The sequence below is a fragment of the Trichosurus vulpecula genome, chromosome 1, assembly GCF_011100635.1.
Source record: "Trichosurus vulpecula isolate mTriVul1 chromosome 1, mTriVul1.pri, whole genome shotgun sequence".
In the NCBI taxonomy this organism is placed as follows: Eukaryota; Metazoa; Chordata; class Mammalia; order Diprotodontia; family Phalangeridae; genus Trichosurus; species Trichosurus vulpecula.
The window spans coordinates 184,657,028-184,684,457 of record NC_050573.1 but is presented as its reverse complement, the minus strand read 5'-3'; the positions used below and the strand labels follow the sequence as shown (position 1 = coordinate 184,684,457).

The 27,430-nt window shown below is 37.1% G+C and overlaps 1 protein-coding gene across 5 annotated transcripts in view; it reads left to right on the top strand.

Annotated features, from left to right (window-relative positions):
- Positions 1–27,430, top strand: part of ATXN1 (ataxin 1) — a 528,710-nt gene that overhangs the window by 91,224 nt on the left and 410,056 nt on the right. The window contains exon 4 of one of the 5 annotated variants that reach the window (XM_036759690.1): positions 2,402–2,516. The exons of the other annotated variants lie outside the window; for them this stretch is intronic. The gene's annotated coding sequence lies outside the window, so the exon portion shown is untranslated. The remainder of the gene's footprint in view (positions 1–2,401; positions 2,517–27,430) is intronic. 5 annotated transcript variants of the gene reach the window in all.

Below are 27,430 nucleotides of genomic sequence, written 5' to 3'. Positions count from 1 at the left end.
ACTAGAGTAATCTCGAGCCAGGGGTGGGGAACTTGTGGTCTCACCCTCTAGGTCCTCAAGTGTGGCCCTTTGACTGAATCCGTAAGTGGCCTTGAGGCCACAGGTTCTCCACTCCTGTTCTAAGCCATTTTGGCTTGGGAGACATGTCTTGGCAAACCCTCAAAAAGAACTGTCATGTTAAGTTTTGGAAAAATATATCACTAGACACATAAACACATAATAAATATAGAAATAGGAAAGGGAAGATTAACAGACAGAAAAGTAGTCATTTTCCATGGAAATATTATAAGACACTCTCATAAAGGTCTTACTTGTAATATTTTCTTCTATAATATATATTTGGGCATTTGATTGTGGAGGGACAGTTAGATGGCTCAGGGGATAGAGTGCTGGACCTGGAGTCAGGAAGACCTGCGTTCAAAATCTGCCTTCAGAGACTTTCTAGCTTTGTGACCCTGGGGAAATCACTTAATCTCTGTTTGCCTTAATCCACTGGAGGAGGAAATAGCAAACCACCCTAGTGTCTTTGCCAAGAAAGCCCCATGGACAGTATTGACATGCAATGGTCCATGGGGTCAGAAAGAGTTGAAGATGACTCAACAATAATAATTTGAATCCTGTTCTGAATCTCCATGATTTTCTGTTTTCTGGTTATAAGTTTTCCATAATTTGAAGCCTCAAAGGTTCTTGCAAAGACTTTACTTAAACTTTATCACTTGTTCATTTGGGGAGAGTATGGAAATGGCTTATTCTCTTGGTCTCAGAAATTCAATGTATTTTATCCTGTGTTCAATTGCAGTTTTTTTTCAGTTTTTTCTACCTCAAATATTCTTATTACTCAGTTATCAAATCCTAAACTTATAGCTATGTGAGGATGTTCATTTGCTGGGGAATGGGGAAGTGTGTATTTTCCTGGAGAATGAATGATGAAGACAAATAGAAGAATGTAGAAGATTTCTGCAGGACAGTCTTACAAGGGATGGTATTCAGAACTAGATGTTGACAAGTGTGACAAGAGTTCATTAGAGGTACAATCGAGCCTTTCAGGGAGCTCCAGATGCTGTTAAACTCAAGCTAGAGTCAAAGTCAAGATTAGGTCTTTTACCTTCAAGTGCTGGTAATACCTAGGTCCTTTAGGAAATGATGTGTGTGTGTGATTATGTGTGTGTATGTGTGTGGGAGAGAGTGTGTATATGAGTGTGTGTGTGTGAGTGTGTGTGAGTGTGTATGTACAGAGGGGGAGGGGTGGAAGATGAGTAAATTGAAAAGAATATTCACTTCCAGTCACCTTGGAAAGTGGCTAGTTTGCATAAGTAACACAATTTGGAGGGGTCAAGGTGCTCAGATAGTGTAGGCCAGTAGCATCATATACCGGAATTGCTGTCATTCCTTCCTTGAGCTTCTGTCTCCTCTGCCCCCTTTATTGTGTTTAAATTCTTGGTCCATAAAATTGCCAGCTGATACTCTCCATTTCACATTTTGCTGGCATTTTATAGACTCTCTTTAATGGCCCGTGTGTGAACTTGGGTTGTTGGATAATTGCAGTTCGTCCAGTTCATTGCAATATGCTTAGTGACTAATGGCCTAATCAGGATTGTTGAAAATATATAAACAACTCAACATAAGCAATTGATTCTGTAAAATTCTTTTTATCTAGAGGAGGGTGAGCTAATGAGCATCAAAAAGATGGAGGTGTATAGTGAGCCCTTTGATGTATGGAAGTTAGAGCTGTTCCCACAGATCCCATGCATGCATTAACGTTCATTGATGGCTTATCCTTTTTCATATGCATGAGGCGGCAATGCCAAATTGTAGTCCTAATTGGCGGCTGGATATTCCTTGATGTGGATGTTACACTTGTTACAACTTTTTTCCTCTTTTTTTTTTAAATACCGACTATGACAAATATTTATATCACCAGCCTGTGTGGGGGCCTTCATGGCATCGTTCTGCACGCCACACCAAAAAGCCTGGCATTGTATTTCCACTCCGGTTCTCTTGTTTCTTAGGATAGAATTATGATGGAAACAACACACACGTTTCCTGGGAGGGAGAGAGTGCTTTGGCTTGTTTCTGCAGCTCAACTTCAATGCCCTGTTTAAGGAGCATTGTTGATTGGCACAGACTCTGTCCAATTTTCTGAGCAACCTTTTCATCACGACAGTGACCCAAGAAGAAGCATAGTGGGTAAAATGCAAATCTCCCAAAAAGCAATTAAATGCAGTGGGCCACCAAATTCATCAGGAATATGGACAGTTTTTCCAGGGGGAATTAAAAAACCCACTCAATTATGATAATAACAAGGTAACATAAGTTCCTTTGGGTAACAGTTAAATTTCATTCTAATTTTTCTTTTGGTTGTTACAGGACACAAAATTAGATTCCTTGCTTTCTTTTCCAGGTTCTGCCACTAATTCATTCTGTGATTTTTTAAAAAAGAAATCACTCAAAGTCTTTGCAAACCAGTCTCTTTCATCATCCACAAATTGCTGCAATAGCACTGAACATTTTTCGAGGTATGCTATGAAAAATGACTAACAAATGATAATGAGATATTATGTCTTCTGTATCATTGAGCATGTTTCTTCCTTCAACTCCAGGATAATGGTCAGACATGGACAGGTGAGGAAAAGAGGGGACCCACCTGGAGTGAGCAGAGGAGTGATAGCCCCATTTTTCACTTCTCCTGTCCTGGATTCACCAAGGAGGAGGAGGAGAGTTTTGCTGGTCATTCTAAAGCTAGTGGTCTCCTGAATAGGAGACATGCCCTGAGGCCACCCTCACTGAAATATCCTGTCCCCAGATTGTCTCCAACATAGTCAAGTCTATCTTTATCCCCCAACATTTCCCCATTTTCCTTTGCTTCTGTCGTGTAAGCTCCCAACCTTCCCCACCCCAACCCCAACACCACAAAGCCCTTCTCAGTCCAGTGTTCCCCTCAGGGCAAGCATAACCTAAATTAGCCACTATCCAAAGCAGCTACTCAGATGTCATTGGGAAAATTATACTTACAGTATCTGCCTCCAAAGGTTACCATGTTCTGTGGCAGTTGCTCCTCAAAGGGTGGGCTCTGTGCTTTCAGACACTGACCAATGAGTTTTCATTTTGAGTTGGCAAAGTAAGTGCACAGCACGAACAGGATTAGGATAGAATGTGGTCTGAACCTCAGCTATTATTAAGCTATCTTTACCTATCCTCCACCCCAAACCCATCTTTCTGCTGAATTTTTCTGTTGCTGTTGAGGGCACCGTCACACTTCCAGTTGCCTAGGTTCTTACAACTACAAAGAAAAAAAAATCTTCACTTTCTCTCACTTCATGCACACATCCATTTGGTTGCCAGGTCTTTTTAGTTTTACCTCCATGTGGTTCCTCCCTGCCTCCTTTGCTCCTTGTACCCACAGCCACAACCCTCTTTGGGTCCTCAACCCCAGTTGCCTGGATCATTGCAGTAGCTTTTAGTTCACTGGTCTCTCTCTGCTCTAATTTTCCACACAGCCTGTAAAGTGATTTTCCTGAAGTAGAGTGCTGACTACTTCATTCTTCTATTCTGTAAACTCCGGTGGCTACTATTACCTGGAGGATTAAATAGTTTTTCATCCTTATCTTATCCTTTAAACTTTTCTATTTTTAATGAGTTTTTATTATGCATGTAATAAATACAATGTATATATACATATGTATATGTTAATATAGATTGATAAATATGTCTATATTAAGGGTTAATGCTTATATTTTTTTTACTTAGCGGCTACAAGATCACAAAAGTTTATAGATTACTGCCCTAGAGGCTTTTGTGCTCATCCTGGCAATTATGTGTCCATGTACACAACAGCTAATGAAAGTTTTTCACTACTTTGAAGTCCTGCTGTCCTAGGGAAGTACAAGGAAATAAATATCCAGGTTTTGTCTTTGGTGCCTCACCTCCTCCTTTTAGTCTCCTCTTCTTCCTTAACTGTATAAAATGAGGATAATGATAGCACTGACCTCCCAGGGTTGTTGTGAAGAACAAATGAAACAGTATTTTTAAAACACTTAGCAATTCCTGGCACATAGTAAGCACTTAATAAATGCTTGTTTCTTTCCTTCTTCCCTTCCCCCACTGCACTGAAAGTTTCAACCTAGTGCCCTAATATTTAAAATTTATGATTGAAGTATAATATATAATGGGTGAGTGAATTATGTGTAGTAAAGTTATATTTTAAGGGGAAGCCTTAAAAGGCAATGGGATAGTTTTTGATGGTGGAATTTTGTGACATTATATATCTCTCTCACAGTGTTGTTAGCTGTGTCATAGGGCTGTTGGGAGAAAAACACTTTATAAACTTTTATTATTATTGTGCAACAGTGAATAGATGGGGGGGGGAAGAGGGAGGAAGGGGTTTCTGAGGTGGGTTGGGGCTTCCTGTATCACTCACAGAATGCTAATTAGGTAGCTGCTTATTCTGTCTTCACCTAAGGTTTGGGACTGTAAATTCTGTACTCATGAAGTCCATGCCACAGCCTACTTTGGGACCACAGACCTCAGTAAGTCCTGGGAAGAATGGCTGTGATGATCACATGAGACAATACTTGTAAAGTACATTATTGCAAAGCTTTAAAACATGATATAAATTCTAACTTATTATTATTTAACTCTAAAACACTAATATGGTCAATCTTAGGTCATTCGTAGAAATAACAAAGAAGTATTCAGTGATGGTGGACATGTGGAAACAATAATGATTTTCTCTCCTTTCTCAGGTTTAACCCTGCATCACACATGTAATAGAGAATAATGCAATTTAGATTCCCGCTACTGCCCTCTTCACCCCGCTCCCCCAGCCCCATCCCTCCCTTTGAGTGAGGCATAGAAAAACCTGAGTTTCAAATACAGTTGTAATCCATAGTGGTGGATGATTGATAGTTTAAAAATACTTAAATATGGTGTTGAAGGGCATGAGTCTCTCAGATATTTAAGTAATTTACAAAACTTAAAATTACAAATTATATTTTAAAAATTTGACTGTATACCATCCCTCCTCCTGATTTTCTGCTCACCTATTCCTCTTTCTTAGCTTTGAAAGGACTCTATCAGTTTTCATACTGATTTAATGCAGAGCTGTATTATATCACCCAACATGCTCAATAGCATTATCCATGGAATAGGAGGGTAATAGTTTTGGTTTGAAAGCCTTTCTTTTCCCAGAAGGACTAAAGGAAGCCTTTATGTGTCTGATTTATTTTGGTGACAAAGTGAATAAGAACATGAAAACGATATTTCCCTTTGTATTATAGCAGGGCTAAATGAAAACTGTATTTCCCTTTGCATATAGCAGGGCTAAATAAATGGTTGTTGAATGAATTTACCTAAATAACTTCAGATAATCAAGAATTGACTGGACTTTCACTATTAATGCAAATTATTTCAGGGCCATGGGGCTCAGATTTTGGGCACATAAGAACTTTGACAAAAACTATTAAAATAGCCCACAGAAATAATAATGTACTTATTTTGGGTAAAATATCTGCTTACCATAGAATGGTAACTCAATCTGCCAACTGTTACCACATGATATAGAAGCTGTAATTCAATTTTCTGCAGTTTGTGGCTTTCAAAGTTTAAGCAAAAATGTAGTCCATTGGCTGACAACATTTATTAAAAATGAGCTGGTTAAAAAGAGTTAGTGAATGAAAAATGCATTCTAAATAATGACCAATATTCAGAAGACTGGCATTTTGATTGGATCAATACTTCACTAGGTATGCTGTAAGTAGAATTTTATAGGGGAATAGAGTATCTGGCAAAAGATATGGGAAGAGGCCTAGTGAAAAGAACAGTTATTTGGGAGCCCAGGCACTGGCATCTCTGCTTTTTCATTAATTTGATTAATGGAAACAGTCGTTAGTGTCCTTATCAATAGGTTCTCCTGTTTATACTCTCTTTCCCTCTCCTATTTGTCTGACCGTGTTAGACTAATTTTCCTCATACAACTCTGCCCCCCGCATTTATTGAATACAGTTCAAGTTTCTTTGCCTAGTACTCAAGGAATACACAGTCTGGCCCAACCCAGTCGCTCCAGTTTTTGGGGTTTTTTCCCCCACAATGCCTCCTTCTGCTCTATTTGGGTAAGATAAACTACTGGTAGTAGGCAGGTAGTGAGCATTTAAGTGCTGTGTTAGGATTCTTGGAACTCTGCCTGTTCTCTCCAAAATGGTCCCTGAATTTTCCTGCCTCTGTGCTTTTTGATTTTTTTCAGTACTCCTTGTATGTGAAAAACCATTCCTCACTTCACTTGTTGAATTGCTACCCATCCTTCAAAGAGTAACTAAAATGTCACTTCTTCCACGAAGCCTTCTCTGATGTCTTACCAGTAAAACTTTTCATTTGAACTCATATTGCACTTTGTTTTACAACTCTCTAGGGTACTTAACATGTAACATTGAGTACTGTTAGTTATCTGTTTGTATCTCATCCCCTTTCTAGACTGAATTTCATTGTTGTTATTGCTCATCCTTTGTTCTTGAAGAGAACCAATGACATCAGGAGAATAATGTCTTAACTTTGAAGTGAATTCGATTTAAGTGAGGCAGAGCTGTGCAAAATCATTACAGAGAAAGAAGAAATTTCTTTGACCATCTAGCTTGAAAGAAATCTCCACTGCTGTGTATCCAACAAATGTTCATCCAAACTACTCTTGAAAATCTCCAGGAAGTGGGAAGACCACCACCTTTCAAGGTGGCCCATGGTGCTTCTGGACTTTCTACATTGAGACGGTGACAATCTTACCCAAACTTTGTACTTCTCCCATAGTATGTGTGATGTGCTCTGCACAGAGCAGAAACTGTATGGTTTTTGGATTGAGTTACATCTGAAGAATAAGAGCATTGAACTAAAACTCTAATGTCCTTTCTAGTTTTAAAATTCTATGAATTTTAAGAATGTCTTTTAATCATGAACCAAATTTTATCTTCTTAGGCAGCCATTTTCTGTTTTAAGTTATAGCTGTATCTTCTGAGAGATAAATTGTATCATAGATACAGGAGATAGATAGTGTTTGAAAATTGTTTGACAAAAGCAGACTGAATTAAGAGCACTAAGAATAAATTGTAAGCATGTATGTCTGAATTCAATCAATTATCCTTTGCTTGCATTCACAATTATTCATCTAATGGAAAAAAATAAATGCAGGTGAACATATTCAGCTGCTTGGAAATACAAATACTCACATTGAGTTTCCATGAAGAGTAAGATTAAGTACTTTGGAAAAACTGCTATCTCTGCGCTGAATGGATGAATTCATAATGAAAAGAATGAAAATAAGCAGAAAAATGAATGCTGTTTACTTAATTCTCTACAAATATATTTTGTAATTTAATGAGAACTAACAGTAGAAGGTCTTTTAACTACTGTTATTGATGCAAGGAGTACTAAAAATTAATCCAGAACACTAACAGTTATGCAAATAATAATAGAAATTTTTAGGGAATCTCAAAAGAACTAATTCTTAGTAACCAAAGTTATGACATTCCAGAATCTTTGATTTGGCTTTTCAGATTGCATGTATGACTTTAATTTTATAGGGATACCAAAAAGATTGGCCTGAGGCACTTAACTAGCTATGTGACCCTAGGCAAATCACTTAACCCTGTTTGCCTCAGTTTCCTCATTTGTAAAATGAGCCGAAGAATAAAATGACAGACTACTCCAGTATCTTTGCTAAGAAAACCCCAAACAGGGTCATAAAGAATTGGACATGACTGAACAACAACAACAACAAATACCCAAAAGAATACTTCTTTAATTTTGTCAATAGTGCATTGGAAATAAAATCTAACTAAAAGCTTACATCTGAAATAATGTAATTTTATATTATTATACATAGTATAGAAATAATGTGGTCAAATAATTTTCAAACTCTCTTGTGTTCATAGTAATGGTGATATATATGTATATGTATTTATGTAATAACAGAATTGTAGAAATAGCTTCTATGAAAGCATATGCATAAACTGAACTTACATGACGAAAATGGGGTGACTGAAGCTAGTGTGGAACATTTCTTCTTCAGTTAGTTTATATGTTTGTCAAATGCATGTTTCAGGAAGGAAATCAACCACAGTCAAATTTTGTAGCTCTATGAAAGCTGTTTTGAATATGTTTCTAACCAAAAAGTATCATGCTGAAATACCTGTAATACCACAAGCATCCAGCAACTGATGATGTAGCTCAGGTCCCAGGAATCAGGAAGGAAATACAAAATGTCAAGTTCTTTTTATTTTTGTAATCCATGGCCCAGAATCAGGTTTATCATAGATCAGTTTCAGTCTTGAGGTCTTTCTTATAGGTCATTCTCTTTGGTTTGTGCCCCCACCCAGGGTCTTCTTCACTGCTTTGCTACCACCTCTTCACTGTTGTTATCCCCAGTGTTAAGAAGGTCTTTGAGAGTGGTTATGTGGAGGAATAAGCCTTCCCCCTAGCTGAAACCTAAGTCCACTACCTGCGTGTGAACCCTCTGCTATTTGCTGCCTCTTAGGTTTGGGCTCTGTCCGTGCCTTGTGCTCCCTTTAAGAGGCCAGGTGCAAAGGCATGGCTCCGACAGACACTATATATGACTCACTCAGTCACCACTAATAAGATGTAAATGGGATAGTAAGTACCCTCGGCTAGTTTACTTGTTTACTCTCCATTATGGAGATATCTTCAAGTGTCTCAAAGTGGTATTAGTAGTAGGTGTATTTCTTATTTCCATGAGACATCAAATTTTCTCTGGCTGTGCCCCATACCTGAATTGTTCTTCCTCCTTATTGCCTCTTGACTTCCTTGGCTTCCTTCAAGTCCCAGATGAAATCTCACCTTCCCCATCCCTCTCAATTCTAATGCCTTTTCTCTGTTGAGTATTTCCTATTGTATATATCTTGTTTGTACATGTTTAAAAGTTGTTTCCCCAGTTAGAATGTGAGCATCTAAAGGGTGGGGATTGTCTTTTGCCTTTCTTTGTATCCCAGTATTTCACACAATGCCTGGCTGACATTGTCAATCAAAGGTATATTGTTCCACCTTGTCAATCTTAGTCAGTCCTCCCCCAAAGAAGATAATTGTGTTTTCGCCTCTGTGTCTGGGCTCTAATACATAACATGTTTCAGTTCCTTTGGGGATACTACCCCCTCCCACCCCACAGACCCCAATAACAATAGCAACAACTCCTGAGAAGTAGTATGGTATAGCAGAAAATACATTGAGCTAGGAGCCTGGAGACCTGACTTTTTTTTTATCTCTCTCTGTGCCACCAAATAGCTTTATGACCTTGGACAATTCATGTTACCTCTGTGGACTTTATTTTCATCACCTATGAAATGAGAGGATTGATTTCCATGCTTTCAGCTCCAATACCTTATTCAAATCTATTCTAAAAATGACAAACCCAAGACTTCAGAACAGCCTGGACTCATTTTCATATACCAAAAATTGTGGTTTGAAATAATATGCCATGCTGTGCATTATTTTGGAGAAAAATATTTTTCTGCAACATTCTTTATTCATAGTGATATTGCCTAATGTCATGGGCAGAGACAGTATGGTATAGACAGAGTTGAGAAACCTGAGTTGGAATCCTATCTCTGACCTTGGCCAGGTCACTTAATCTATTTAATCCTTAATTTGCATGCCTGACAGACATTTGAACTTTCTACTTCATAGGACCGTTAATAATAGCCATAACAAAAAAGTTAATAATAACAGTAACTAGCATTTTTAAAGCATTATAAGGTTTGCAAAGTGCCTTACAAATATTATCTCATTTTATCCTCAGAGCATAGCCCTGCAAGAACTATTATTATCCCAATTTAACAGATGAAGAAACTGCGGCAAGCAAAGGTTAAAGTGATTTGCCTAGGGTCACATAGTTAGTAAATATCTGAGGATGGATTTGAACTTAGGTCTTTCTAATTCTAGGACCAGTGTTCTATCTACTGCTTCATCTAGCTGTCATAAAATGATTGCTTTGAAAATCTTGAAGTTTATATAAATAGTTGTGATAATTAAAGTCAATAACAGGGAGTGTTCCAGGCAACACTCTAGTACTATATGTTCTAGTCCAGTTGCTGACCTACATTGGTGGAGGGAATTTCCACACATGGAATTCCCTTATACCAATAAAATCAGAGATCCAAGACTCCCTCCCACCTCATATTCTCTCTTCCTTGCAGAAAATGTGAGAGAAAAGCCTAGGAAAAATGTGGACAAATTTGTTATTTGGGCTGCTAGGTAGCACAGTGGATAGAATGTCAGGACTGGAGTCAGGAAGACTTATCTTCTCAGGTTCAAATCCAGTTTCAAATACTTACTGGTTGTGTGATTCCAGGCAAGTCACTTAACCCTGTTTGCCTCAGTTTCCTCATCTGTTAAATGAGCTGGCAAAGGAAATGGCAAACCACTCCACTATCTTTGCCAAAAAAAAAAACAAAAAAAAACAAGGTCACAAAGAGTCAAACATGACTGAGATGACTGAAAAGTTGCTATTATTAGGAAGTCTCTGTTATTGTTAATATGGCAATAATAAATTGAGGCTTGGTCTATGAGCCTCTCAGTACTGTTAGTCCAGCTAAAAGACTCTGTGGTTTCATCTCATCATCTCATTTACAGGGCAGCCTGTATGGGGGAAAATAATCTGCGCTTTCCCTTCCTGTAGTAGCCTTTATGTTCTATACAAAGCAACTGAACCCAGCTAATCATCAGGTTGGACCAATATGGCCACCACACATTTAGGTCTACTGCGAACTCAGTAAAACTAGTAGCCTGTGACTTTATACTACTATGCTGCATCAGTGTTGAAATTATACATTGCATCTTAGGGACTGGCTTGAATGGAAAATCATCTAGAGAACATATTTTAAGTTTTGAGTAGTTTAAATCTGTTACTTTCATGTGGCTTGCAAAGAAATATATCTGTTTTCTCTAGTAGTATGATGTATTATCATTGAACAGTAACTATGGCCTAATGCAGAAGCTTTTGTTTGATTCTCTGTACTTCGAGGTGCTGGGATTTTATTCTTGTGTGCCTCTGACACAGCTTTTGTGAGCTGCCACCAAAAAAAATCCATTCCTTGTTGGCCAGCCTTCTGGTAACAAGGTCTCACTTAGTTGGGCCTCTCTTCAAATGATAGATTATCTGATCTATTGCTTGAATGGTACTCAATGTGGAAGAGAAGATAACAGAGTGGACTCAGAGTTAGGAACACATGAATTCAAATCCCGTCTCTGATGCTCACTTAACTTTCTGAAGTGGGCGAATCACTTAAGTCCTCTGAGCCTCAGTTTCTTTGCCTGTAAAATGGGAAGACTACCCATACTTCTTACCTCGTGGGGTTGTTGTGAGGTTTAAGTGATATAAATTGCTATATAGATGTCAATCTTTTTTTAAACTCAAATCCTTAACTTGATAGGGTATGCCAAAGTTTCTTTTCCCCTGGCACAGACTTTGAAAACCCAGGGTCACATTACATCCATATCGTTACGTGACACCATAGGAGGTTGTTAGTGAAGACAGTTCTATCATCTCTGTCAACAATTTGCTCAGTCAACAAGTACTAAGTGCCTATTAAGTGCTGGTCACAGTTATCTGTGTGACCTTGGGCAAATCATTTAACCTCTCTCAAGCCTCAGTTTTCTCAAGAGTAAGTGGGAATAACAGCATATCTACTTAATAAGGTTGTTGTGAGGGCCAAATTAGAAATTTAGAAAACTTATGTCAAGTGTTTTACAAACCTGAAGTCGTATATAAAAGTTAGCTATTACTATCATTATCATCATCATCATTATTAATATCTGCATTATTAGTTTACCCTTTTCATTGGAAAGAGGGCTGGATTCAGAGTCACAGTAGCTTGCCTCAATTTTCTTGTCTGTAAAATGGAGGAGGGGGGAGGGAAAATTGGACTCTCTCTCTCTCAGTACCCCTTCTATTCTATTCCTGAATCTGTGGTCCTATGCTTCTCTGTTCCTAAGATCCATGTCTCATTTTCTGATTTTTAATTTTCATTGGCCAAATCTCTTCACACCACCTAAATATGGTCAATGTGGGCATAGAACACTGGGCTTTTCTTTAGTAAAGCCCTAGGTGGTAGTCAAACAGTCAGCCTTTAGTCTGGTTTGCCTCAGCTGAATAGTTTGTGATATCTCTTTTATTGTTGTTCAGTTGTTTTCAGGTGTGTCCACCTCTTCATAACCCCATCTGAGGTTTTCTTGGCAGATTCGCCATTTCTTTCTCTAGCTCATTTTACAGATGAGGAAACTGAGGTAAATAGAGTTAGTGACTTACCTTACTAGACAGAGCTAGTATCTCAAGGTGGATTTGAACTCAAGTCTTACTTCAGGCCTGGTGCTCTATCCACTGTGCCACCTAGCTGCCCCTTGTGATATCTCTAGAAGTTCCAGAAGTCATGATTGGGGTATAATATGCAGTGGACAGTTTTTAGTATCATATCATCAGTAAGAAAACTGAAATTCATGTGAATTCATCACACACTTACTTGTTCAGCACACACCAGTTAGGCAAGACCCTTATTAAAATATATTTTAAAACGTTAAGTTAATAAGAAGGCATAAATCTGCTCCTAGCCTATGGCTGAGGATTTATTCATCATGTCTCTGAGGTTGAATTTTGACAAAATGTCTTTTATAAAGGCTGACATTTCTGCACTGCAGGTATAACAAGGTAGAATAAGACCAGGCCTAATCTAAGTATGGACAGATGCCTGGGAGAGGTCCGAGACAGTGGGGCAGAAGCTGACTGGGTCAAATGACATGTGAGAGGCTTCCCAGCCTGCAAAGAGTTCTCAGGTGAGAGGTCCTCTGGAAGATGATAATGGGGAGCCACATCTAGTTTTGTAGAGGAAAACAGGACTGGGAGACTGGTTGTCTGGATGGAATATTAGAATGGGGGTGGTGTGGGGGAATAAAAGAGGCCACCCAGTAGTGAAATGCTCTAGTCATCACAGAGTTTTATTTAAAGAGACATTAAGAAATAGCTGTGGGATTTCATCTTTTAATCAATTTGTTAAAATTGAAGAATATTTGTGCTGCTCTGAGAAGGCTTTCATGCTAGAAATGTCCTGCGCTTTTACTTTCGTTTTCTGCAAAGAAGTGACAAAGGCAGCTAATACTGAAGCATTTCATTGATTTGGACTAGATTTGGAAAGGGGTCATGAGAAGAGTGTAAAAACTGTCTTGTAGAAATGTAATAGTGTAATTTTACTGTCTTTACAAGCAATTTTTCCTTTAGTTAATATAGATGGTGTAGAAAACATTTTGCATAGTGTTGAGAAGTACTAGCACAAACATATTCCAATAAAAGAGAAATTCGTATGTCAGAGGCAGAAAACAAGGAGACGGGTAAGGGTAGACAGCATAGAAATTTGAGTAAGTAAATGAAAATCTGTTTCTATTATAAAATTAGCAAGTAGGAATGTAATGAAACTGACTTAGTGCAATCCCTTTATAATGCTGATGTTAGGGGCTATAGCTAAGACCTGCTTTAACATGAGGATCTTTTCGTATGTGGCTTTTGTTATATATGATTATCTTTGGGGATATGATTTATCTCTTGGAATAGGCAAACCTGTGCTATATTGAGATATCTTTTTAGAGTTTCAAATTTGGTATAGTTGGAATCACACTGGATGTTCTTCCAGCGTGGAGCAGGATGATTCAGGGCAAGTTACATAACCACATTGAACCGGTTTTCTCGTCTGTAAAATGGTGATAATAACAACTGCCTCTCCTCTTTTGAAGGAGCTCTCAGATGAAATAACTTCCATGTCAAAGTGTCCTTAAAATCAAGGGTTCTTAACCTGGGGTCCATGAACTTGATTTTTAAATATTTTGGTCATTGTATTTCAATATGATTGGTTTCCTTTGTAATCTTTAAATTTTTATTTTATGCATTTGAAAAACATGATTCTGTGAAATGGTCCACCAGACTACCAAAGGCGTCCATGACACAAGAAAAGGTTAAGTACCTCAGCTTTAAAGTATAAAATGCTTTGTAAGAATATTTTTACTTCTGTCCTGGTTATTCTTATTTGTAAAGCCAACCTTTCATTCTAATTAAGTATATTGTTGATATCCATCTAATCCTTCATGAACGTCCAACTGAAATGCTTCATCCTAGTGGTGTTCAAGCTCTGGTCTGCCTTCCTGCACTAGAAGGACTTGGTGTGTGGACCAAGTGATAGAGAGGCTCTATCATCTGAAGATGTCTCTCTAAATTAGGAGAGATTCATCTTTAGCAAGTCATGAATTTAGGCATTGTAGTGATTCAGGGAACATAGAGGGAATACGCACACCAGTGAAGTCATGAATCCTTTACAGAATTCAACACAACTGTGATGGGATGTCCCAGAAGAAAAAGGATTCTCTGCCAAAACAATTAGTCCAGCCAAGATATGAATAATCAGTGAGTTAGCAGAAACCTCTGATTTTTTTTCTCCTTTGTAGCATTCTATGAGGTGATGCAGTCTATTCTCAGTCTGAAGTATGGAGCAGAGCAAGAAACAGGATGAGCAAGCTTTATGGTCACAAAACACCAGAGACATCAAAGTGCCCCCTCTCCCAACTCTTTTTCTCCTTCTGATAACTACCCCTGTCCCTCCAAATTGTGTTACAGGTAAAGGGGAATGTAGGAATAGGAAGAAATAGACTCAATGATAACAAACAATGGTCTCCCCTATACGAAGTAGTTTTTTTTAACCAAGACCCAGTTATTATTCTTGACAAGCCCTGTCAGGTTATAATTAAATTACACAAGACTCAGATCAATGTAGCATGCCTTTATTTCAGTTCAATTCAACAAACACCTATTAGTTGCTTACTACCTGTGTGGTCTTAGGCAGATCATTTAGCATTCTCGTGCCTCAGTTTTCACTGTAAAATGAGGGGGTTAGACAAATGGCCTTTGAGCTCCCTCCCAGTTTTAAGTCTATGATTCTGTGATCCTACATGCCTACAAAGGGCCATGTACTGGATGTAGATATTGAGGGTGTAAAGATGAAATGAGACATAATCCCTGTTACAGTCTAGTAGCTTTGACACAAATAAGAATGTGATAGATTGTGATAGAACGGCATGAGATTTGGGGATAAAAGAATCTAGGTAGGATAATTAGGGGTGATTTTGTGGAGGGAGATGGTTACCTGAATTGGGCTTTGAAAGAAGAAAAGGGTTTAAGTAGATAGAGATTTGAAAAGGAATCCATTCTAGGTTTGGGAGAATAACATGTACATTTTCATAGTGATAAGAGAGGACAGGACAAGATTAGGGAGTACCTGGTAGTCTAGTTTGGCTGGAACATGGAGTGTGTGAATATAAATTTGAAAAGTAAATTGCAGCCTGTTGGATGGGAGGGACCTTAAATACCTAAGGTATGTGTGTTAGTCAGTAGACAGTACCTAAAACAATGAAGGCCAGTAGAGAGCAATTTTATCTGAGAGAGAGTTGGGGCTGATACTATGGTCTTGTAAGGAGGAGGTTTGGGACTGGATATTATAGTCTCAATGAACAAAAGAATTGCTATGTAGCTGTGAGGTCTCAGTTGAAATTAGACAATAATAAATATATAGAGGGTCTAGGCATCGAGATTTTGTGACTTCTTCTAACAGCACTTGCCAGTTCTAGGATTGGATTAGAGAAGGCTAATGGTGGTGTTGGAGTACCCACAGATGGAGCTTATCCAAGAGGATATAACAGAAGATCAAGGGGCCAGATGTTCAAGGGCAGAGTCCATAGTATCCAGTTTATGAAACAAAGTGGAGTCAGAGCAGGCTTCCTGGACTAGGAGAACAGGGTGCCATTAGGAGAGTAAAGAGGAGTATTAGGAGGAGTGATACTGTGGGAAAAGCAGAAGGGTAGGAAACTGTGGCCAGAGAAGGGAACTTCAGAGCTCAGGATTTTGAGGCTGTAGGAGTTTTTGAGGTGAGGGTGAGCTCTGAGGTATGCGTAGGGGAAATGGAGTAGAGGTCTTGGGATTTGAAGAGTGCATTTAAGATTTACCTTCCTGACTCCAGGCCTGGCACTCTATCCACTGTATCACCTTGGTGTCCAGAAACTTAATATTGAACATCAATACAACCAAATGTATTTGTTGGATAACTACATATTTACATGCAAGTTCATTTAATTTCAATGTATTTGGTATCACAGCAACTTTTCAGTCAGATTCTCAAAGAGTGCATCAGATTTGTTCATCCATTCATTCTCATTTTTCAGGGCAGGTATGAGCCTCCCCATTTTAGAAATAAAGAAAAAAGGCCTAGGGTAGGTTAAGTGACTTGCCCAAGGTCAAACTGCTAATAATATGTTAAAACTTTGCAGGACTCAAGCCCACATCTTCAGGGTCCAAGTCCGGGGGGACTCTCAGCTTCCTAAAAATGTCACTTTAGAGACCAAGTGAAACAAACAAACTACACCAAAGTCAGGGATGTGACTGGAGTGAGCAGAAATGATCATCATTACATTGCTATGTAAAACCAATATAGATTTTTTGTGGTTTTGCATTGATCTTGATGGACAGGGGATTTTGAAATGGCCCATTTCTTTCTATGTGAGGAAGCCACTGAAAAGAACTAGAAATCATGATTTCTAGTTCTTTTAACCCGGCTTCTAGTATTGTTTTTAGTGTTTAACTTTTGAGGCAAATTATAAAATGCATCATTGAAACTTGGCACTAAGTAGTAGAGATTGGTACTGGGATTACTTTGGAGTTATTAAAGTCAAATTGCATTTTAAAAATTGACCAAGAAATGCAGGTGGGCTCCCCAAATACAGAGTATGCTTTTTTTTCTCATTCGTAATAGTGAAATTTGTTTTGTACTGCATTGATATTAATTAGCACATAGGGCATTGACATACCTCTGCTCCCCCTTTTCTGATCTGTTCATATAAAAGAGTATCACAAGATGCAGTACATTCGTACATTCTTCAAGTATAGCCACCCTTTACCCTCTTCGCCATTCCTAATGCTATAGGTTTTTATTCACAGTTGGCCAAACTTAAGTTTGCTTTTAGGCAAGAATACTGGGGATGTGAATGGAGTGTGGAGGGCATTCAATATGGAATATGGAATTTTGGCCCCGATGAGAGCTATTGATTTTAATTTTAAATGAACATTTTGATTAATTTTGATTTTTGAAAACATGATTTTTACCAAATAAGAGTGTTAAACCTTTATTGAATGATAGTAGCAATTGTATAATAATATAGAGGATTAGCTGGTTTTCCTTGAAAGTAATGAGGACTCTACTTAGGAAAAAAAATTAACATTGTTTAGAAAGGGGTGTGCGTGCATGCATGCGTGCATGTGTGTGTGTGTGTATGTGTGTGTGTGAGTGAAGATAATAATGCTAGGAAGAATTATTGACTTTAAGATTTAGCAAACATACTGAATGTAAAGCATTGTATGTGGGGCTAGTAAAGTCAAACCAAAAATAATTGTTAGTACTCTCCTTTCAAACCAGTACAATATTCTAAGAAGGGAAAGGTTAGTGTGTTCATTTAGATTAAAATGAACATTTTAATGGTTCCACAAATTTAATTATGGGGGCTATGAAGGGGAAATCCAAGGGCTAAATTGAGAAAAAAAATTCACAGGACATTAAGAAAGGAAAACAGGTTTGTATTTATGGAATGGCTTGCCCATGACACTTTTGTGTTCAGAAGGTTGAAAAGATATGAGACATAAATCAACATCAGATCATTAACATTTTAAATAGATAGTCTCAGTAACTGGGGTCACTTTGAGGGGCATTTTGGTTTGTCTGAGAGGAAGATAAACATTCCTGTTCGTGTAACATCCTAACAAAGGTGTTACTGTTCTTACTCCAGGATGTTAAACTTCATTTTTAAGAAACATTGGGTGCAAGTCTTTAAAGAGGGATTGGTTAGAAAGGTAAGCAGGTAAATTGGGTCCTAGGCCTTTAGCTCAAACAATGACATTCCTTGAAAAGGTCAATGCCAGTTATTTTGTGATACACTCCCAGAGAAACATGTTAAAAACAAGAAAAAAACCAGATTATTAAAGGGAAACAGTAAAGAAGAGTAACAGTAACAAATAGTGCCTTTGCAAAGCATATTTAGAGAGTATTAGACAGGCTTCTAGTGATTCTCTATGCACTTAGAATCCTTTTTAGCTTCTATCAGAATGTAATGGTTTATCATTGAAGGCTCTCCTTCCACTGGAGGTCTTAATATCATTAATATTGTGTTTAAAGGTTTGCAAAGCACTTTACATATATTATCTCATTGGAACCATACATCAGCCCTGTGAAGTACTACTCTTACTACTCCATTTTATATATTAGGAAACTGAAGCATAGAGATATTAAATCACTTGCCCAGGAGCACACCTGGGGTCAGATTCCAACTCAGGTCTTCCTTCTCCCAGGATCAGTGTTCCATATTCACGATGACACCTATTTTCCTTCTCTCTGAGGGAATTATAGAGGGGTTCTTATTTGGTTACAGGTTAGATTGGATGGTTTCTGAAATGATGTCTGACTGTGAGATTGTATGAATTTACCCGTCTCTGTGTCTATGCAGGATAGAAGGACATTTTAATTAGTCACTCTGAAATACAGTCTATTTCCCTTAGCAGTATCCAAATCATAGAATGTCAGTAGTTGTGTGGCATTAATAGTCCAGTCAGTACCTGGCCTTGTAGTTCAATCAGTAATTGAATAGGAACCTTCTTGAGGCAGTGAGGGGGCCAGTGGCTAAAATGCTGTACCTGGAATCAAGAAAACTCAAGTTCAAGTTCTGCCTCAGACACTTGCTAGCTGTGTTACCCTGGGCAAGTCACTTAATCTCCGTTTTCCTCAGTTTCCTCAATTGTAAAATGGGGATAATAACAGTACTCATCTTATGATTTATTTGTGAGGATCAAATGATATCATATTTGTAAAGCTTTTAACATAGTGTCTAACACATGGTAGACACTATATAAATGCTTATTCCCTTTCTCTTCCTTGCAATACCGCCAGAAAGTGTTTATCCGGTTTCTGTTTGAAAACCCTTGTGATAGAGACCATCAGTTAAATTGCTGAGTTTACAGCATAATGTAATAACAGTCATTTTCATATGAACTATTGCTTAGCCTCATCAAACTTTTTCCCTATCTCCATTTACAGTTGATTTTTTTTCTAACCAAGTGTAAAACTTTCCATTTATCACTATTAAATTCCATCTTGTTGGGTTGGGCCAATTGTTCTTAGTTCCCAAAGTGGGAGATACAGCCCCCTGGGGGGATGCTGGAACAATCCAGGAGGGTAGTAGTAGCCTTGGGTGCAATTGGGGTTTGTTGAATAAAAATAAGGGAGTGGTGGAAGCATAAGGAGAGAAGAGAAGAAAATTTTGAGAAACCATTCATATGTGTTTTACATTATTTTCCAAATAAACACACAAAATGCAAGTTTTAAGTGATCGGTGGTCAAATCTGCAGACTGGTCTTAACAAGCAAGTGTTGGCAGGTGAGCGTGTTGCACATTGTCGGGAAGTCCACAGGAATATGTGCATGTAATGACTTGTTTATATTACGATACTATATGGTTACATGACACCATACTGAGTCACCAAAATTTCAATGCAGGAAAAAAACACAAATTTTCAATAAATTTTTAAATTTAAGTTGTGTCATTTTTAAAAAATATATTTTATATTTTTGAAATGATGCAAATTGCAAAAAAAACATTAAAGGGTTAAAGAAAGTAGTTTTCCAGGGGGGTGCTAAGTAATTTTTTAAAGGAGGAGGTATGCCAAATAAGCTTGGGAACCTCTGTTTTAGCCTGTCAGAAGTTTTCTAGATCCTAACTGTGTCCTCTGATGTATTCGCTATTCCTCCCAGCTCTGTCATCTTCAAATTCAATGAAACTGCTGTTTATGCCTTCATTTAAATCATTGATAAAAATATTGAACAGATGAAGTGCCAAAGAATGTGAGGAGTTTTGGAGATAGTAAGGAGACTGGCACAACCAGAGCAGAGGCATTGGGTTTAGGTGTGTAAGGTGTATTGTATGTATTTGGGGGAGGAGGATGGTGGAATTAGTACATATTTTGGGGGTTTTATTTTGAACGCTGGACACACTCATATGCTTATTAATCTTCCTGTCACTAGAGAATTCCAAGTTTTTCTACTGTGGAACAGGAAATAAATATATTTAGAATGAAACATTTGCCCTTTTCACATCAGATGTTGTTAGCTAGTTATCTGTGTTGGAGGCAGTGGAACTTTTATTGATTGGTCTTTAGCAGGTAGACCTGAGCACTCAAGTAGGCAGGTCCTCTTTCATAAAGAATAAAGTAGTAGGAAAACATCATTAATTTGTAGTAATTTCAGGGAAGAACTGTCTGAATTAATGAAGCTTAAGCTAATAAATATTTTAAATGGAGGGAGGTTTTGATTAAAAAAAAACTTTAATACCATAGAAAAACTCACACCATACTAACACATGATTTGTAGTTGAGTTCTTTTGGCTATTTTTAATGACCATATTAATAATTTGTAATTAACAATTCATTTCAGTTTGACAAAAATTAAAATTAATAGCCTTCCATGTGCAAAACCTTCTGCTAAGCAATGGGGACACTAAGAAGACAAGTGACATAGTCCCTGCCTTTAAGACATTTATAGTCTTGTAAAGAAGATTAAATATATGCACAAATAAAGAAGACACAAGGTAGAATGTGATAGTAGCAAAGGAGAGCCTGGCAAAATACTATAAGAAATTTTAGGAGAAGAGACGTCAATTTCATCTGATTAACATGTCAGTTATACATAAAAAGTTGTGTTTAAAAATCATCATACCAGCCAATCAGAAAGAAGCATTAACACCGACTTTGTGCCAAGCTCTGGGGATATAAAGAAAGATAAAACAGTGCCTGCCTTTAAGGAGCTCACTTTCTAATGGGAAAGACTACATATAAATAACTAGGGATACACAAGATCTATACAGAGTATATAGGAGGTAATCTTGAGAAAGGCCTTAGTAACTGAGGAGACTGCATATATCTGTGGAAGAGGGATGGTCTGCCTACTACAAAATTTGAAAGAAGCCAGAGAACTGAAAACACGACTGGGATAGAATAGAGCATTAATAAAGGCATGGGGCCAGCCAGTGCAGTGTCATAGAGAGAAGATAGAGTATCATATTCAAGGAACAACACGTAAATAAGTAAACTAGTGTATCTGTATAATGATGATTAACAATAATAATAATAATAATTAGCAGTTTGTATAGTGCTTTAAGACTTGCAAAGCAAAGGTACTCTTGTCTTCATTTTACAGTTGAGAGAACTGAAGCAAAGAGGTGTTAATTGACTTGTCCTGGGTCAAACAGATGCTCAGTGTCTGAGGCAGGATTCGAACTCAGGTCTTCCTACTGCAAGTCCAATAGTTGAAGTGTGGCATAAAGGGACTAGAAAGAGAGAAAGGAGAAAAGTTATAAGGAGATTTAAATGTCAAACAGAGGCATTTATATTTGATTGTGGAGGTAACAGGGAGCCACTGGAGTTTGTTGAGTAGTGGGTGACACGGTCAGCTGAGTCTGTGCTTTAGGAAAATCACTTTGTCAGCTAAGTAGAGGATGGATTAGAGTAGAGAGTTTTATCTTATTAGAAGGCTATTACATTAGTCCAGGCAAGAGGTGACAGGGGCTTGAACTAGGGTGATGATCACAATTTGGCAACACATTAGCAATTAAGAATTGTGAAAATTTTAAAAAATCATCAGAGAGATGTATGATTGGAAATTAGGTCAGTGTAGATGATAAATGACCAGTGGACAACCAGTAGATTTGCAGTTTCATGTGCAATTATCTTTTTTGTTGTTGTTGTACTGTGTTATGGAAATGCCTGTTTTATTTCATAAATTAAAAATAAAACTTAATAATTAAAAATGCATGAAGCTCATTGTGTGAATCCCCATGTGAAGTACTTATAGGAGCACGTAGATCAAAATCTCACTGAATGAAAAAGCATACCTCGGTTATAATCTGTGTTGTCATTGGCAGGAGCACCCACATGAGCAAGTTCAATAAGTCCTTTGAAATAATAGAGAAGTTAAACATTTCCCTTAAAACTTTTATTTATACTCTGAAAACCTATCTAGAATATATCTTGTACCACAAATAAAAACATTAGTCCAACCTATGTTTGGAGCTGTTGGGAGTTTTTTTATTTGTTTAATTTTTTAAAATAAATTATGAATGTGTCTGAATTAATGAGCTGCCATTTAAATTTTTTTTAAAAAATGAATACAGAGGTATTGGATATCCAGTCAAGGTTAGTGTTGCTTACTAATCTGCTGATTTGAAAACTATAACCTAATGTAACATAACTGTGATCTAACTATAATAATCACAAAATCTTACGAGAGCATTTGGTTCTGAACCTGGACAGGGTGTGTGGTGCTTAGAAAACAGGCGTAGGCATAGGGGAACCCTTTTTTCAGTGAAGTATCATCAGGTTTCCATCCTAACATCCTAACTAACTTGGAAAAAATAAGATCACAGTTTCATAGATTTAGAGAGCTAAAAGGAACATAGGAGGTCATTTCACAGAATAGGACCTGAGAGCCAGAAGGTTTCAGAGATTTATTCAAGATCACACAGGTAATAATTGAGGTGGGATAGGAACCTAGGTCATTTGACTCAGAAGCTTTTTTTTAAAAAAAAATTATACTGTGTTACTTCTAAAGTTTGTCATTTGATGATCTGATGTGGTCAGGAAGCATTGTAACCATTAACCACCAGCACAGTGCCTGGTGCATAGTAAGCACTTAATAATTTCTTCCTTCCTCCCTTCCTCTTTTACTCCCTTCCTTCTTCTTTTCCTCCCTTCCTCCTGCCCTCCCTTCACCTCATTTTATCATTCTTTTCTAAAATGAATAAGATTAACTTCTAAAAGTACATTAAAAATATTTTATTAAACATCATTGCCTCTTTGTATTATAAGACAAAGGAATTTTATTGCCTTCTCACACTGTTCCAATAGCAGTTTAGAAGGTAGCAGCTTATATATTGATATATTACTAATACATGGTGTTTTAAAGTGGCAAAACAAACAAAAAGCTTTTCATAATGTATCATATGCCTTTATGAAAAAAGTAACTTCTTGCCACAGTTAGATTTATAAATGTCAGCAGGCTTTGTGGTGTTTCCTTTTCATGAGTCTTTGTTTCCAGTATTGTGGTTTCCACTGGTTGTGGTCATAATCTTAATAGTTAAAACAAAAGAAAATTATTTTGTCCCATGGAAAGAGGAACACTTTTCTTGGCCTGTTGATTATAGGCATTGCCCTGCTGGTAAAATAAGGATGATTTTCACAGCAAAGTGCAAGAGGTTTACTAATTTCAGACGCAATGTCTTTGTGAACTCCTGTTAGGCAGAAGTGCAGAGTTAATTTCTTTGACTTTCTACATTTTATATGTCAGAGAAAGGCAGCCACACAATGAATAATGGCTTAATTATTTAAAAGAAAAATTAAAAATCATTTTGTATAGTTTTATTAGGACAAGGACAAGAGTTGCCCAGGGTAGGCAATCATGGGTGGTTGGCAACCTGGATCATTGGTGGGGACACATTAAGAGATCACATATCCATTGGATTTCCAAAGTATTTGTATAGTAACAAGGTTTTTCTTGTCAAGTTCTATTTAATAGCCCTCACTTGCAAGAGATATTAGCACTTTCCACTGAGAAAACCTGATACTGTTTCTTTTCTTAAGAGATTTCCATCTTTACAAGTGAGAATTGTTTTAAGAAAGTAAACAGTGTAGTAGATAGAGATTTGACTTTTTGAAGTCAGAAAGACCCAGATTCAAGTCTCCTTTCTTACACACACTCACCATGTAATCTTGGGCAAGTCAATTAATCCTCCAGTGTACTAGGTAATTTTAACACTATAAGGTAAAAAGAGATGTCAACCTGCATTGCTGGAAGAAGTTTGTTCACCTGGAAGTTCTCTATATGGATACAGTCACAGGTCCACTTCTTGTATTTCTCTGTTTTTAATTTAAAAGTGGAAGCCACCATGGTGATGCTTCATTCAGCTTGTTATTTACTTAGACATGCAACCCAGGTTATACTGCCACCACTGATTTTAGGATAATTTATATATGATATTATACATGTGTAAGGGCAGACAGACCTGCAGAATTATGGATGCTTTAGCATTTGAAATATGTGCCAAAATTATTGATTGCCAGATCATCATAATAACTAGTTTTTATATAGTATTTTGAGGATTGCAAAGTGCTTTACAAATATCTGGTTTAATCCTCACAACAACCCTGTGAGGTAAGTGCTGTCAACTCATTTTACAGTTAAGGAAACCGAGAAGTTTAAATTACTTGCCCAGGGTTACATCAGTAGTAAATATCTGAGACCAGATTTGAATTCTGAGGTCTTCTTTACTCCAGGTCCAGTGTTCTGTCCATTGTGCCATCTAGCTACCTAATTTCTCGAGATTTAGCCTATATATACACAATGTGAAAACAACTAGTTCTCATTAGTTGTGAAGGCAGCATTATATAAATTTAAGAGCTAATTTCCTTGAAAAGTCAGCCAGTTCAGAGAAAGCTATCTGTGAAACAGGTTGTAATCATGAAAATTCAGCCATCAGTAAAGTTGAACCTTGTACTTTTTAAACAGTTGTTTTTGGCATCATGTAGACAGGCCTGGGCTGGGAGAGCATATAGACTTAGATTTTAGTTCCCAAGGGATCATTAAATAACCACAGCTAAAAATAAATTGAAAAAAAATACTGAAACTCACCAGAGTGCTTTGTCATGGGATTCATATTTTAGCAGTGAGTCATGTTTGAAGTTTGAATTACTGAGTATGATCCATCATTAGCTTTAGCAAAAGTACTGATAATGCATTTTTAAGCTTTTGGGCTCAGCTTGTGTGCTTGGACGTTGTAAAAAGTGAGTTCAGCAGATCTAGAACTCACCTTCTCAGTTCTTAGCATTAAAGATACATAACACTGGTGGCAAACAAATATGTCAGGGAAATGGGATGACTGAACAAAGATTGAAGAAGTAAACAGTAATTTATTATATTTGTTATAAGGTTGTTAAGTACTGTGTGTAAGCAAAGGGGCAAAGGTGAGTGTGATACTAAGGGAAGAGGAAGTTATGAGAAATGCATACTTAAAAAAGAAATTGGACTGAAAGGAAGTTACCATCTTTTTTCCCTAGGATCAGACTTTTAGAGCTGGAAAAAGCCTAGTAGATTAACTACTTGAAAACCCCTTATTTAACAGATGAGGAAACTGTGGAATAGAGAGGCTAAGTTTCAGGGTCCTAAAGCTAATAAGTTCCTGCATACTTGCTTCTAATTTTTGAAAGGACTATATTCCTTTCCCAGAATATTTAAAATCATTTGAACAAAATTCAACTATGTTATTCAATAGAGATCTACAGTGGCTAGAAAGCCAGCACATAAAAATCCTATTATGTCAACCTAGGGTGTGTGTGTGTGTGTGTGTGTGTGTGTGTGTGTGTATGCATGCTTCTGTGTGTGCACATATATGCATGTGTGTGTGGTGAGAGGAGAGAGAGAGAGAAAGAGAGAAGTTATAAGAGAGGTGATTTGATTTATGGTATAGGTGAATCAATATGGGAATGAGCCGCTATAATTGAATTCTACTATATTTTGACATTTTCCTTTCATAAAAATGTTTTCGTTCACAAAAGTCCTACTTGGATGCCTTGTCATGGCATAGAGGTGAGCTTGCATTCTTAAAGACTGTGCAAGGAAAGCTTAAATTCTACCACATTTTAAGAAAGCTGGAAAGACTCCCAGTGTGGGCTCAGTGTCAGACTATATGTCTTCTGTTGAAGGCCCAACCTAGCTAAGTAAAGAGAAACTCATCATGAAGTTTAACTACTAGTGACAGATTTTGTTTGTTTACCCACTATTATTTTTTGAATGTTTGTTTTTGTTTTGTCAGATAACATGATTGCAATTCCTGCTTTTTTGGATTTATTTTATAAATAGCAATTTTTTCCATACCCTCAGTTTTATTTTGTATATCTTTGTTTTTTAAATGTGTTTCTTGTAAGCAACAAATCTTAGGGTTTTGTTTTCTTATACAATATGTTGTTCTTTTTCATTTTATTGGATTTTTAATCCATTCACATTTAAAGTTATGAATTAAGTTCATATTTTCCTTCATCTATCTCAAATATATTTTAAAGTTATGATTATTTCCCCTTCTTCTGACATAAACACAGTACTATGTTTCTTCAGTTACTTTACCTTAATCTTTTAAGGTGGCCCTGTTCTCCCTGTCTCTCTCTCTCTCATCCTAGATCCCCTCTTCTTGTTTGTTACCCCTTTCCTTTTTGGGTTTTGCTTATTAGTTACTTTATCTCTAGTGTTTTTATCTGGTTATTTTGTTCCCTCTTCTCTTTCTCCCTTTTTTATTCAAATAGATTGCCTCTTCCTCTCCTTCTCTTCAACTAGTCCTGTTCATAAAATTTTTAAATTTAATTTTTGTACCCCTTTTCAAAAAAGATTTCTCCCACTCTTCATCATCCATCTTCTCTTTCTAGCTATTCTAGATCCTCATTCTGATTTGTGACCCTATAATTGTCTAGACTTTCTCTTTTTTTCCCCTTGTATTCTTGTAATCAAAGCTTCTAATGTATCTATTCTAGACTCTTCCCTCTAAGCAATTTCTGCCACTGCCTTGTAGAACTTGCTCCATAGATTCCCCTTTTCTGTTGTGCCTGGTCTCTTACTTGTCTCTCTGCTGTTTCTGTCCTTGGCTGCTGAATTTATTCACTCTTCCTTCATTTTTGTTAAAAAAAAAAAAACAAGTAATCTCTTCAGTTCTGGTTTTCTTTCTAAAAATATCTCAAACTCCTTTTTATTATTGAACATTCATCTTTTTTTCACTTATGATTATTCTCATATTTGCAAAGTGTAGGTCACCTTGGACTGCATCCTGACATCTATTGCTCTTATGAACACATTATTCCATTCCTTCCTGTGTTTTCTGGTGGGTACGGAATAGTCTTGTATTATTCAAATTTCCTTTCCTTTGTATTTGAAGGTCATTCTCCTGATTATTGTTTCAGATTTGAATGGTTAATTTAAACATTGTGTGTCTTGGAGTTTGTAGCAATGTTTCTTTTCTGGAGGTGATCTGTGACTTCTTTCAATTGGTATTTCATTTTCTGTTTTCAGAAGCTCTGGGCAGTTCTCTTCTATAATTTCCTCTGTTATAGAGTTAAAGTTTTTTGTCCTGTCATGTTTTTTGAAAGATCTGTGATCCTCAGGTTGTCCTTTTGTATCTTTTCTTTGAAATCAGTGTGTTTTCCTTGTAATAAGCATATTTTCTCTTAATTTTATTGTTTTTTTGGCTTCTTTTCTTTTATGTTAGCCTTCATTTCTGTACAT